General features: G+C 42.7%; 1 protein-coding gene across 1 annotated transcript in view; it reads right to left on the bottom strand.

Moving 5' to 3' along the window:
- DAPK1 (death associated protein kinase 1) overlaps positions 1-14,929 on the bottom strand; it is a 208,939-nt gene that overhangs the window by 104,431 nt on the left and 89,579 nt on the right. The window lies entirely within an intron of this gene.

Genomic DNA, 14,929 nt, shown 5'->3' with positions numbered 1-14,929 from the left:
TGTATGTCTAGGAAAGCAAGGGATCGGGACCAACAGAAAAATATATAGGGCCCTGCCTTCAATGACATATTTCTAGCACCAATATTTGTCAACTGAAACACTCAAAGCAACAACAAACAATACAGGTATACCTCATTTTATCGTGATTCACTTTATTGTGCTTCATAGATATTTTTACAATTTGAAGGTTTCTGGCAACCCAGTATTGAGTAAGTCTGTTGGCTCCATTTTTCCAACAGCATTTGCTCACTTTGTGTCTGTGTCACATTTTGTTAATTCTTGCAATATTTCAAACTTTTTGATTATTGTTATATTTGTTATAGTTATCTGTGATCAGTGACCTTTGATGTTATCCCTGAAAAAAGATTACAACTCGCTGAAGGCTCAGATGATTGTTAGCATTTTTTGGCAATAAATTATTTTTTAACTAAGGTATCTACATTGTTTTGTTTTAGATAAAATGCTATTGCACACCTAACAGACTACAGTATAGTATAAACATACCTTTTATATGCATTGGGAAACCAAAAAATGCCTGTGACTCACTTTATTGTAATATTTGCTGCATTGCCCGTGGTCTGGAACTGAGCCTGTGATATCTCTGAGTCTGCCTGTGTATATTTTGTTCACACTTCAGGGACTGATAAGTCACATGACCTAAATGAGACCTTTTGGAGAATGTGAGACAAAGATTTTTTCTGAGACACTTTGACCCCCCAAAACTGCTGCCAATCATCTCATGACCACACTTGATCTAAAGTAGAGGCAAAGCTGGAAAAGGAAAGAAACCAGTAACACTGCAGTAACACTGTGGAATGGCTGGATCAACCTTAGCCTGAAGTTATCTGCCTTTAGATTTTTCAGCAATGTAAGCCAATAAGATTCCCTTTACCACTAAAACCAGTTTGATTTGGGTTTTTTATTTCTTGCAGAGGAAAGCATCCTAAATTCGACAGCAAGCAACCAGAGTCTCCTATCCACATATAAAAGAATATAATAACAGAGCTTGACAAAATATAGTAAAGTGACTATGTAAGCAGCTGAAATCTTGAGACGCAAGTAAGCTACCCTGAAAGTAATGGAAGGATGCTTCCTGTGTCAATGGCGGCACCTTCACTTCCTCCCTAACACCCTAGTGCCCAGGGCCCATCCACCCATCACAGGATCTGTATATTTCTTGGTACCTTCTAGGGAACTGTTATGTGGAGAATTATCACAGTTATTTCTAGCTAGCTTTATTCTCCTCACATGAAGACAAAAGGGAGATAGAAAAATCAAATTAAGGTTAATATTTTGATGTTAAAGAATCGATACTTTAAAACGTTACTCATTTACTTTGGCAGCGGGAGGCCAGTGAAGGAAAAATACATAATGAAGGATTATTTTTATAGCAGCGTCAATTTTTTTGCATGACAGCTTATTAACACCATCTTTCCCCCTGCAGCAGGATAGCCGAGAAGCTGTCACATCGGAACCCTAGCACCTATTGCCCGTAAACTCACAACCTTAAAGAGTCATGGGATCTGTTATGACTTTATTACAACCATTTCCTGATTTCTTTGGGGAGTGAAGAACTGGGCTTTCTCTCTGGTGGGGGGGGTGGGAGGTGAGCAGCAGAGATGGGGCTTATGGAGGAAAGAGGAAAAACAGCCTGAATACAAAACAAAGTTAGTTACTGCTTTACAGAGGCCAGTGAAGTGGTGCTTGTATCCCCTCTCCTCTCAAAGACAGTACCATGTCCCCACTGAGTGCTCTCAAGGGGCCGCAGGCCAGCCCAGGACCCCCAACCCATAGCAACCCATGCTTCCAGGAGCTGGGCCTTGCACATATCTTGCAGTCACAGTCACTTGTCTCGGGGGCTGTAAAGGCAGTCTCAAGGCAAACTCAGTGGTTTGAATCACTGCTTTAAAAAACAAAAGCAAAGAGCCAAAAGCCTGCTGAATGCAAGCCTAAACTCAAAGACTATTCCGAATGTGTTTTCACTGCCAAATGTTCCATGCTGACCTTTTTTTTTTAAAGTTTTGGACATTCTTTTTTTTTTTTTAAGCTAAACTTAAAAAAAAAATTATTTATTTATGGCTGCGTTGGGTCTTCGTTGCTGCGCACAGGCTTTCTCTAGTTGCGGCGAGCGGGGGCTACTCTTCATTGAGGTGTGCGGGCTTCTCATTGCAGCGGCTTCTCCTGTTGCGAGCGCGGGCTCTAGGCACCCGGGCTCAGAAGTTGTGGCTCGCGGGCTCTAGAGCACAGGCTCAGTAGTTATGGCCCACGGGCTTCGTTGCTCCGCGGCATATGGGATCTTCCCAGACCAGGGCTCGAAGCCGTGTCCCCTGCACTGGCAGGCGGATTCTTAACCACTGTGCCACCAGGAAAACCCTTCACGTTGACCTTTGATGCTTTTAATTATGGGAAGTGAGAGCATCAGGCCTCCCAACCCTAAGGGCTGGGTTCAGGCATGGTTCTGAACGTCCTATGTGTTGAGGCCAGTAGTGTGTGCACAGATCTAAGCTGACCATGTTGCCCAGGTTTGCAGCGAAAACATCTGGAACCGATCCCCTCACCAAATCATTGATCCCCCACTCACACTTCAGGGTCCCCACGTGAGGGGTGCTGGTGGGAGAGGAGGGGCCAGCAGGTGGGAAAGGCCCCCGCGCAGGAGAGGATGTGATTCCAGTGCCCCACGGCAGCGTGCTAGTGCTCTGGATAACCCTGGCTGCAGAGGGTCAGACGAGGGTGTAGAACAATTTTGGAAAACACCTTTTAGACTTATCTCAATGCTGTCTCTTTAAAGACACTTTTCCTTATTTATTGCCAATTCTTGAACAATCTGCCTCCCTACTCCCTTGCTCCAACCAGGGCTCCACCCCTGAGTCCACAGGGAACCTCATACCCCTCTGTGGTACCTGCTGTTTCCTGTTTCTTGCCCATTTCCACCCCTCCCCAGACCGTAATCCCTTCAGGACCGAGGGCTGTCGGGTGCATCTTCTATCCCCGAGGCCCTTGGTGCAGAGCCCCGCCAGGAGCCCATGCACAATGCTGATGTCCTGCTCTTGAATTCCGAATCTATAACCCTAAAAACCAGAGGTGCTAAACTGAAGCTGCCTCACTGTAATTCCATAGAGCCGTGGAGCCGCGAGGGGCTCACAATGCCTGTATTTGAATGCCTAGTAGCTGCGTACCTGTGGGCTTACTTAACCTACTTAACCACTCTGCCTCACTTTCCTTACCTGTAAAGTGGGTACAATAGAGTGCCTACCTGGGAGGGTTGTTGGGATGGAGGGAGCAGGGATAAATGAGCTAAGATGGGTCAAGTGGTTAGAACAGTTCCTGGCAATAGTAAATCTTCAGTAACTGTGAGCCATTTTCTTCCAAAACTGGAGGATTTTTTGGTTTTTATTTAATTTACTTTTTGGCTGCATTGGGTCTTCATTGCTGCGTGCAGGCTTTCTCTAGTTGCAGCGAGCGGGGGCTACTCTTCTTTGCAGTGCACGTGCTTCTCACTGTGGTGGCTTCTCTTGCTGTGGAGCACGGGCTCTAGGCATGTGGGCTTCAGTAGTTGTGGCACGCAGGCTCAGTAGTTGTGGCTCACGGGCTCTAGAGTGCAGGCTCAGTAGTTGTGGCACACAGGCTTAGTTGCTCCGTGGCCTGTGGGATCTTCCAGGACCAGGACTCGAACCCGTGCCCCTGCATTGGCAGGCAGATTCTTAACCACTGCGCCATCAGGGAAGTCCCCCAAACTGGAGTTATTGTCATTAGCTCACGGTTGCTCAAATCTCAAAGCGCTGCAGTATTTACCCCCAAAATGTCACCTCTCAGGACTGCCTGGGGGAAGAGACCCCTAAATGGAAAAGCAACACAAAACACACACACAGCAGGGCGATACTCTGTTAAAGTATGCAAAACTGCTGCTAAATCTGGAGGCTGGCTCCAGTCTTCCAACACAGCGTCCTGTCTCTCTTCTTCTCACTGCCCCACCCCGAGGGAGAGGAGCTGCTCAGGACTCCTGGTCCCTGAAGCTGGCTGCACTCAGTGCCTGGGATGAGGATGGAGTCCCAGCTGAGCCACATGCAAGGCCCACAGGGAGGGGCTTGGTGTGACTCGGCGATGCTCGTCGGGCATTTCCACAGGGCCACCTCCTCAGGCGACCAGCAGGCTGAGGACAGACTCCTCAGAGAAGACATTCTTCTCTAACACAGTGATTTCCTTTGCGAGGCCTAATTCCAGTTGGGCCGTTGGTTAACTGCTGCTGTTGCCATCCTTCCCTGCCTGGGCACCTGGCCCCCGTCTCCCTCGTGCCCACATTCAACCCTGCATTTGGCCACACTGGGGGAAAGTCCTCTTCTCCAACACCCCCCCCCCCCAATTGAAAGACAATTTGCTGGGGATTTTTGTGGCAAGGGCTTTTAAATTGTGGGCTCCCAGAACAACATCCTGCTCCAGCTTCCAGGGTGAGCTCTGGGCAGGAGGAGAGTAAGCACACACAGAGAAGCCAGGCCACCACTGCTGCCCACTTGGGGGACTGCTTGTCGCTCCAGCCCCCCTCCCGTGACAAACCCATGAGGCTTCTCAGTGAATGATGCCCACACAGGCTGTGGTGACGGTTCCGTGGATGGGGAATGTACCTTCCTCACTAGAAAGCAAAAACTCACTGTATATTATCATTTAAACTTGACAAAACAGAGTACAGGCTATCCTCATTTTTTGTGGGATCCATATTTGTGAATTCACTTACTCCCTAAAATATATTTTTAAACCAAAAAATCAATACTCGCAGTACTTTTGTGGTCATTTGTGGATTTGAATAGCCAGATGTGCATGCTCCCAGCTGAGCTCGGGCAAGGCCACACTCTGCCTTCCTTTTTCAGCTCTCACACTGTAAACAGTGTCCACTTTACAGTCTGTTTAGTGCCATGGTTTTTTGTTTTGTTTTGGGTTTTTTTTTTAAATTGAATTTTGTGTTTTTTGTTTGTGGTTTCGCTATTTAAAATGGTCCCTAAACATGGCTTTGAAGTGCTGTCCAGAAGCATGGACGCTATGGTGCACCTTACAGAGAAAACGTGTGCTAGATAACCGGTGCTGGCTGTGAGTTCAATGTTAGTGAATCAACGATATATATTAAATAAGGTACCTTTAAAAAGAAACACACATCAAACAAGGTTATGCATTGATCTGTGGATGAAAATGTGACCAGAGGCTCACCAGTACCTAACCCTGTATGTCCTCCAGAACCAATGGTTCAGTATCCATTAATTCAGTGTTTGTGATGAATTTATAGAACATACCACAATGAGAATTAACTGTGTGTCATTTTAAAAAACTCGACTAACATTCCGTCATTTAATAACTGACAGTTTGCTGCACTAGGTACAGACAGCCACACTCATTTTAAAATGAAAACTTTCACTTCAATGTAATAAACATTTATTAAGCTCTACTGGTCAGATGAGTATAAAAAGAAGGAGACCCACCCTTGCATTAAAGAATTACCTACTTAAAAAAATGTGTTTTATATATAATCACAAATTTTACTAAAAAGAGAAAAACTTAGAGGGCAGACAGCAGAAGCAAGAAAAACTACAATCCTGCATCCTGTGGAACAAAAACCACATTCACAGAAAGATAGACAAGGTGAAAAGGCAGAGGGCTATGTACCAGATGTAGGAACAAGATAAAACCCCAGAAAAACAACTAAATGAAATGGAGATAGGCAATCTTCCAGAAAAAGAATTCAGAATAATGATAGTGAAGATGGTCCAGCACCTCGGAAAAAGAATGGAGGCAAAGATCGAGAAGATGCAAGAAATGTTTAACAAAGATCTAGAAGAAATAAAGAACAAACAAACAGAGATGAACAATACAATAACTGAAATGAAAAATACACTAGAAGGAATCAATAGCAGAATAACTGAGGCAGAAGAACGGATAAGTGATCTGGAGGACAGAATGGTGAAATTCAGTGCCGTGGAACAGAATAAAGAAAAAAGAATGAAAAGAGATGAAGACAGCCTAAGAGACCTCTGGGATAACATTAAATGCAACAACATTTGCATTATAGGAGTGCCAGAAGGAGAAGAGAGAGAGAAAGGACCTGAGAAAATATTTCAAGAGATTATACTGAAAAACTTCCCTAACATGGGAAAGGAAAGAGCCACCCAAGTCCAGGAAGCACAGAATCCCAGGCAAGATAAACCCAAGGAGAAACACACCGAGACACATAGTAATCAAATTGGCAAAAATTAAAGACAAAGAAAAATTATTGGGCTTCCCTGGTGGCGCAGTGGTTGAGAATCTGCCTGCTAATGCAGGGGACACGGGTTTGAGCCCACGTCTGGGAAGATCCCACATGCCACGGAGCAACTAGGCCCGTGAGCCACAACTACTGAGCCTGTGCGTCTGGAGTCTGTGCTCTGCAACAAGAGAGGCCGCGATACTGAGAGGCCTGCGCACCATGATGAAGAGTGGTCCCCGCTTGCCACAACTAGAGAAAGCCCTTGAACAGAAACGAAGACCCAACACAGCAAAAATAAATAAATAAATGAATAAACTCCTACCCCCAACATCCTAAAAAGAAAAAAAAAGAAAGAAAAATTATTGAAAGCAGCAAGGGAAGAATGACAAAAAACATACAAGGGAACTCCCATAAGGTTAACAGCTGATTTCTCAGCAGACACTCTACAAGTCAGAAGGGACTGGCATAATATACTTAAAGTGATGAAAGGGAAGAACCTACAACCAAGATTACTCCACCCATCAAGGATCTCATTCAGATTCAACGGAGAAATCAAAAGCTTTACAGACAAGCAAAAACTAAGAGAATTCAGCACCACCAAACCAGCTCTACAACAAACGCTAAAGGAACTTCTCTAAGTGGGAAACACAAGAGAAGAAAAGGACCTGCAAAAACAAACCCAAAACAATTAAGAAAATGGTAATAGAACATACATATCAATAATTACCTTAAACGTGAATGGATTAAATGCTCCAACCAAAAGACACAGGCTTGCTGAATGGATACAAAAACAAGACCCATATATATGCTATCTACAAGAGACCCACTTCAGACCTAGGGACACATACAGACTGAAAGTAAGGGGATGGAAAAAGATATTCCATGCAAATGGAAATCAAAAGAAAGCTGGAGTAGCAATACTCATATCATATAAAATACACTTTAAAGTACAAAATGTTACAAGAGACAAGGAAGGATACTCCATAATTAATGATCAGGTGATCAATCCAAGAAGAAGATATAACAATTATAAACATTATGCACCCAACATAGGAGCACCTCAATACATAAGGCAACTGCTAACAGCTATAAAAGAGGAAATTGACAGTAACACAATAGTACTGGGGGACTTTAACACCTCACTTAACACCTATGGACAGATCATCCAGACAGAAAATTAATAAGGAAACACAAGCTTTAAATGACACAATACAGCAGATAGATTTAACTGATATTTATAGGACGTTCCATCCAAAAACAGCAGATTACACTTTCTTCTCAAGTGCACACGGAACATTCTCCAGGATAGATCACATCTTAGGTCACAAATCAAGCCTCAGTAAATTTAAGAAAATTGAAATCATATCAAGAATCTTTTCTGATCACAATGCTATGAGATTAGGTATCAATTACAGGGGAAAAAAACGTAAAAAACACAAACACATGGAGGCTATACGTTACTAAATAACCAAGAGATCACTGAAGAAATCAAAGAGGAAATCAAAAAATACCTAGAGACAAATGACAATGAAAACACGAAGATCCAAAACCTATGGGATGCAGCAAAAGCAGTTCTAAGAGGGAAGTTGATAGCAATACAATCTTACCTCAAGAAACAACAAACATCTCAAATAAACAATCTAACATTACACCTAAAGGAACTAGAGAAAGAAGAACAAACAAAACCCAAAGTTAGCAGAAGGAAAGAAATCATAAAGATCAGAGCAAAAATAAATGAAATAGAAACAAAGAAAACAATAGTAAAGATCAATAAAACCAAAAGCTGGTTCTTTGAGGAGATAAACAAAATTGATAAACCATTAGCTAGACAAATCAAGAAAAAGAGGGAAAGGACTCAAATCATTAAAATTAGAAATGAAAAAGGAGAAGTTACAACAGACTGCAGAAATACAAAGCATCCTAAGAGACTACTACAAGCAACTCAATGCAATAAAATGGACAACCTGGAAGAAATGGACAAATTCTTAGAAAGGTATAACCTTCCAAGACTGAACCAGGAAGAAATAGAAAATATGAACAGACCAATCAAAAGTAATGAAATTGAAACTGTGATTTAAAATCTTCCAACAAACAAAAGTCCAGAACCAGATGGCTTCACAGGTGAATTCTATCAAACATTTAGAGAAGAGCTAACACCCAGCCTTCTCAAACTCTTCCGAAATATTGCAGAGGAAGGAAAACTCCCAAACTCATTCTATGAGGCCACCATCACCCTGATACCCAAACCAGACAAAGATACTACAAAAAAAGAAAACTACAGACCAATATCACTGATGAATATAGATGCAAAAATCCTCAACAAAATACTAGCAAACAGAATCCAACAACACCTTAAAAGAATCATACACCATGATCAAGTGGGATTTATCCCAGGGATGAAAGGATTCTTCAATATATGCAAATCAGTCAATGTGATACACCATATTAACAGATTGAAGAATAAAAACCATATGATCATCTCAATAGATGCAGTAAAAGCTTTTGACAAAATTCAACACCGATTTATGATAAAAACTCTCCAGAAAGTGGGCATAGAGGGAACCTACTTCAACATAATAAAGGCCATATATGACAAACCCACAGCAAACATCATTCTCACTGGTGAAAAACTGAAAGCATTTCCTCTATGATCAGGAACAAGACAAGGATGTCCACTCTCACTACTATTATTCAACATAGTTTTGGAAGTCCTAGCCACGGCAGTCAGGGAAGAAAAATAAATAAAGGGAATACAAATTGGAAAAGAAGAAGTAAAACTCTCACTGTTTGCAGATGACATACTATATATAGAGAATCCTAAAGATGCTACCAGAAAACTACTAGAGCTAATTAATCAATTTGGTAAAGTTGCAGGATACAAAATTAATGCACAGAAATCTCTTGCATTGTTATACACTAATGATGAAAAATCTGAAAGAGAAATTAAGGAAACACTCCCATTTACCACTGCAACAAAAAGAATAAAATACTTAGGAATAAACCTACCTAGGGAGACAAAAGACCTGTATGCAGAAAACTATAAGACACTGATGAAAGAAATTAAAGATGATACCACAGATGGAGAGATATATCATGTTCTTGGATTGGAAGAATTAATATTGTGAAAATGACTATACTACCCAAAACCATCTACAGATTAAATGCAATCCCTATTAAATTATCAATGGTATTTTTTACAGAACTAGAACAAAAAATCTTAAAATTTGTATGGAGACACAAAATACCCTGAATAGCCAAAGCAGTCTTGAGGGAAAAAAATGGAGCTGGAGGAATCAGACTCCCTGGCTTCAGATTATACTACAAAGCTACAGTAATCAAGACAGTATGGTACTGGCACAAAAACAGAAATATAGATCAATGGAACAGGATAGAATGCCCAGAGAAAAACCCACACACCTATGGTCAACTAATCTATGACAAAGGAGGCAAGGATATACAATGGAGAAAAGACAGTCTCTTCAATAAGTGGTGCTTGGTAAACTGGACAGCTACATGTAAAAGAATGAAAGTAGAACACTCCCTAACACCATACACAAAAATAAACTCAAAAAAAAAAAAAAAAAGAGAGAAAAACTTTAGCTAAAAGGAGCAAAGCTTCATATAAAAACACCTAACCTAAGTTCCAATGTGATTTTTTTGTCTAATTTACCAATATATGTAATTTAAACAGTACCCTTGTAGTCACTCATCGAACTGTATCCAGGATGCTATGCAAGGCATTTTACACGTATTATCTTATTAATAACCACAACTATGAGATTCACATTATCACTGTCTCTTCTATCAATGAGAAAACCAAGCCTCAAAGAGATTTTAAAAATCGCCCCCAAATCATTCAGCAAGTAAATTGCATAATTGAGAAATGAATTCAAATCCAAGTGCATTTGCCTCCAAAGCTCTATTCACTGAGCACAGTTGCTGTGCTGGGCTTGTGTCCAGTTTGTCTGAGATACAAGCCACTCCCGTGAAGTCACAGACAGGACTGGAGTATCATTCAGGAAAGAGTTTTGTGAGGGCAAGGCAAAGAGAGGGGCCTTGTGGTTAAGTAAGTTTGGGCAATGCAGCCTCCCCCTCCCCACTGAAAACTCAGACAGTGTTTTAATTAGCTGAAACCATGGCTTTAACATGCTCAGAAGGGCTCTGCAATAAAAAGAGAACCCTGTTTGTATGTGTGCTTAGGAAGCATGATACTAACAATAAGAAAGAACCACAGAAGGTTCATTCTCAAGGTCAGCACACAAGGATCACACACAGTTGGGGGAAGCATTTGTATACATTTCACTGCTCATTAAAAATAAACTTATTGTGGGACTTCCCTAGTGGCAGTGGTAAAGCCTTCCAATGCAGGGGACGCGGGTACGATCCCTGGTCAGGAAACTAAGATCCAACATGCTGCAGGGCAACTGAGCCAGTGCACCTCAACTAGAGAGAGAAAACCCGCACGCCACAACTAGAGAGAAGCCCGTGCGCTGCAACGAAGAGCCCACGTGCTGCAAAGAAAGAGCCTGCATACCACAATGAAGATCCCACGTGCCACAACTAAGACCCCATGCAGCCAAAAATAATACATACATACATACATACATACATACATACATACATACATAAACCTGTTGAAGTTTGTTTAATCCAGTAAGGATTTTATTTTATATTATCTTATTTTATTTTGGCTGGGTTGGGTCTTCGTTTGCTGTGTGCGAGTGGGTGCTACCCTTCGTTGTGGTGCACGGGCTTCTTATTGCGGTGGCTTCTCTTTTTGTGGCGCACAGGCTGTAGGCGTATGGGCTTCAGTAGTTGCAGCACGTGGGCTCCATAGTTGTGGCACATGGGCCCTAGAGCGCAGGCTCAGTAGTTGTGGCACTTAGTTGCTCTGCAGCATGTGGGATATTCCTGGACCAGGGATCGAACCTGTGTCCCCTGCACTGGCAGGCGGATTCTTAACCACTGCACCACCAGGGAAGTCCCCAGGTTTTGTTTTCAAATTTATCTCTGTGGCAGTTTTGCTCTCACTTGGGGAAAGACTGTATGGACACACAATGTTAGAGAAAATGCTGCATTTAGAATGAAGAGCAAACTGGCTGGAGTGACAATTTTTTCTACCTTATGGGTTGGTACCTACCCTAGGGCCTGACATTTTCATCATCGACCTTGATCCAGACACTACATTTGAACAAGCTCCCACCAAGGAAGGTGGGTGCGGATTCAAAAAGAGTGACTAAAACAGGGTGTAATTTTTTCTTTGATTTTAAATATGTATCTACCCGGTGCATATGACAGTTAAAATTATTTTTGGTAACTATTTATGATTGTGACTTCCCCACATTAATGCTGGAAACAGATCTGGATTAAATCAAACAGCTGATCAGTTCCATCTCTCCCCTCCTCCCAAGATTTGCAAAAAGGTTTTTAATTAACACAAAATAATTTTTACTTTTGAATTCATATATCAAGCCCGTGGCAAAATTTTAGTGCTGGTTTATGGGTCATCTATTTTTCTTGAAGAACTGCATTCTGAGAGTGGCATTGACTCAAATTCTGCTAGAATACTGAAATTATAGGTCTTATATAAGAGGTGAGGTGACAGAAAAGATTTTTCAAGGATGAGTTGACATTTGATAATAATTCACATTTATGGCAGGGAATACAAACCCCAAAGGGTTTATAGAATAAGGGAGGGAGAAGCATGTAACGCTATAATATGGAAAGGGCCACAAACAGGACATAGCCACTCAGGGCCACTCCAGGCGAGAGGGTGAGGTCAGGAGGCCCAGGCTGTGTCCTGAAGGCTGGGCTCCAGCCAGGAGAGGAAGAAAGTGTGTGTTGGAGGGACGCTTCCAAGAGCAGGAAGAGCGTGACCCGAGGCAGGGGGGCATGAAAGAGCCTGCATAATATTTCTGAGGGAGGAGGAAGTGATGGGGGAGGTATGAGGGATCCCCACAATCATGGCCCTGCCCAGAGTGGAGCAATGCCAGCCCCAACTCTGCCAACAACATGGGAAAGCAGGGACCTGGCTGAGCCTCAGTTTCCACATCTGTACAAGGGCAATGGCAACATGAAATGAGGCCACTCAAGTGAGTACAGCACATCAAGCACATGTAAAGAATGAAAATTAGTATGCTGTCTCAGCTTCTGATTTCTCAAAGAAGCCAAGATGGTAGTATTTCAGAGGCTGAAAAGCAGCACCTAATTTCTTCTTGGCATTTTTCTTTCCAACATCTTTGAAATCTGAGTGTTAAGTCTCTACATTTTTTTTCCCCATTAGGACTCAACAAAGCTATTTTCATTTTGGGTGGGACCTATCTGATTTTTACCCCCTTGGTTCCTAAAGGATCTTGTGGTGTTGTTTGTAGGCTGAAGTTTTAGCCTGTGGGTAGGTGATGGGAAGCAGATTGCATTTTGTAAACACGGCCTCAGCCATATCTTCTATCTCACGTGCTCTTCCGCAGTGTGGCCCTGCCTCTCCCATCATCCTGGTCCCCTGGAATCTGAGTGTTGCTTGATCACTAGAATGAGGCAGAGTTGATTCTGGGGTTTCTGCCTGGGTTGCTCAGCATGCACATTCTTTGAAGCTCCCTCTGGGAACCGAGCCACCATGCTGGGAGAAGCCCAAGCTCTTTGGAGAGGCCATGTGGATGTGTTCCCGTCAATAGCTCCAGCTGGGCTGACAGTAGCTTTAAAAGGCCAGCCGGGAGATTGGTTTAAGATGGCGGAGTAGAAGGATGTGCACTCACTCCCTCTGGCAAGAGCACCGGAATCACAACTAACTGCTGAACAATCATCGACAGGAAGACACTGGAACTCACCAAAAAAGATACCCCACATCCAAAGACAAAGGAGAAGCCAAAATGAGATGGTAGGAGGGGCGCAATCACAATAAAATAAAATCCCACAACTGCTGGGTGGGTGACTCACTAACTGAAGAACACTTATACCATGGAAGTCCACCCACTGGAGTGAAGGTTCTGAGCCCCACGTCACGCTTCCCAATTTGAAGGTCCAGCAACGGGAGGAGGAATTCCTAGAGAAACAGACTTTGAAGGCTAATGGGATTTGATTGTAGGACTTCTACAGGACTGGGGGAAACAGAGACTCCACTCTTGGAGGGCACACACAAAGTAGTGTGTGCATCAGGACCCAGGGGAAGGAGCAGTGACCCTATAGAAGACTGAACCAGACCTACCTGCTAGTGTTGGAGGGTCTCCTGCAGAGGCGGCAGGGGTGGCTGTGGCTCACCATGGGGACAAGGACACTGGCAGCAGAAGTTCTGGGAAGTACTCCTTGGCGTGAGTCCTCCCACAGTCTGCCATTAGCCCCACCAAAGAGCTGGGTAGGCTCCAGTGTTGGGTCGCCTCAGGCCAAAGAACCAACAGGGATGGAACCCAGCCCCACCCATCAGCAGACAAGCGGATTAAAGTTTTACTGAGCTCTGTCCACCAAAGAAACACCCAGCTCTACCCACCACCAGTCCCTCCCATCAGGAAACTTGCATAAGCCTCTTAGATAGACTTATCCACCAGAGGACGGACATCAGAAGCAAGAAGGACTACAATCCTGCAGCCTGTGAGGGAAAAAAAACACATTCACAGAGAGATAGACAAGATAAAAAGGCAGAGAGCTAAGTACCAGATGAAGGAACAAGACAAAACCCCAGAAAGACAACTAAATGAAGTGGAGATGGGCAATCGTCCAGAAAAAGAATTCAGAATAATGATAGTGAAAAGTTTCTTGTAAACAAGAAATGTTTAACAAAGATCTAGAAGAATTAAAGAACAAACACCTAGAAAAATTAAAGAACAAGCAAACAGAGATGAACAATACAATAACAGAAGTGAAAAATACACTAGAAGCAATCAGCAGCAGAATAACTGAGGTAGAAGAATGGATAAGTGACCTGGAAGACAGAATCGTGGAATTCACTGCAACAGAACAGAATAAAGAAAAAAGAATGAAAAGAAATGAAGACAGCCTGAGAGACCTCTGGGACAACATTAAATGCAACAACATTCACATTATAGGGGTCCCAGAAGGAGAAGAGAGAGAGAAAGGACCCAAGAAAATATTTGAAGAGATATAGTAGAAAACTGCCCTAACATGAGAAAGAAAATAGCCAACCAAGTCCAGGAAGCACAGAGAGTCCCAGGCAAGATAAACTCAAGGAGAAACATGCTGAGACACATAGTAGTCAAATTGACAGCAATTAAAGACAAAGAAAAATTATTGAAAGCAGCAAGGGAAAAAGGACAAATAACATACAAAGGAACTCCCATAAGGTTAAAAGCTGATTTCTCAGCAGAAACTCTACAAGCCAGAAGGGACTGGCATGATATACTTAAAGTGATGAAAGGGAAGAACCTACAACCAAGATTACTCCACCCAGCAAGGATCTCATTCAGATTCAATGGAGAAATCAAAAGCTTTACAGACAAGCAAAAGCTAAGAGAATTCAGCACCACCAAACCAGCTCTACAACAAATGCTAAAGCAACTTCTCTAAGTGGGAAACACAAGAGAAGGAAAGGACCTGCAAAAACAAACCCAAAACAATTAAGAAAATGGTAATAGGAACATACATATCAATAATTACCTTAAACGTGAATGGATTAAATGCTCCAACCAAAAGACACAGGCTTGCTGAATGGATACAAAAACAAGACCCATATATATGCTGTCTACAAGAGACCCA

This window comes from Leucopleurus acutus (genome assembly GCF_964270905.1).
Source record: "Leucopleurus acutus genome assembly, chromosome: 7".
NCBI lineage: Eukaryota > Metazoa > Chordata > Mammalia > Artiodactyla > Delphinidae > Leucopleurus > Leucopleurus acutus.
Note: the sequence above shows the minus strand (reverse complement) of the source record. Positions and strands in the feature narration are given on the sequence as shown.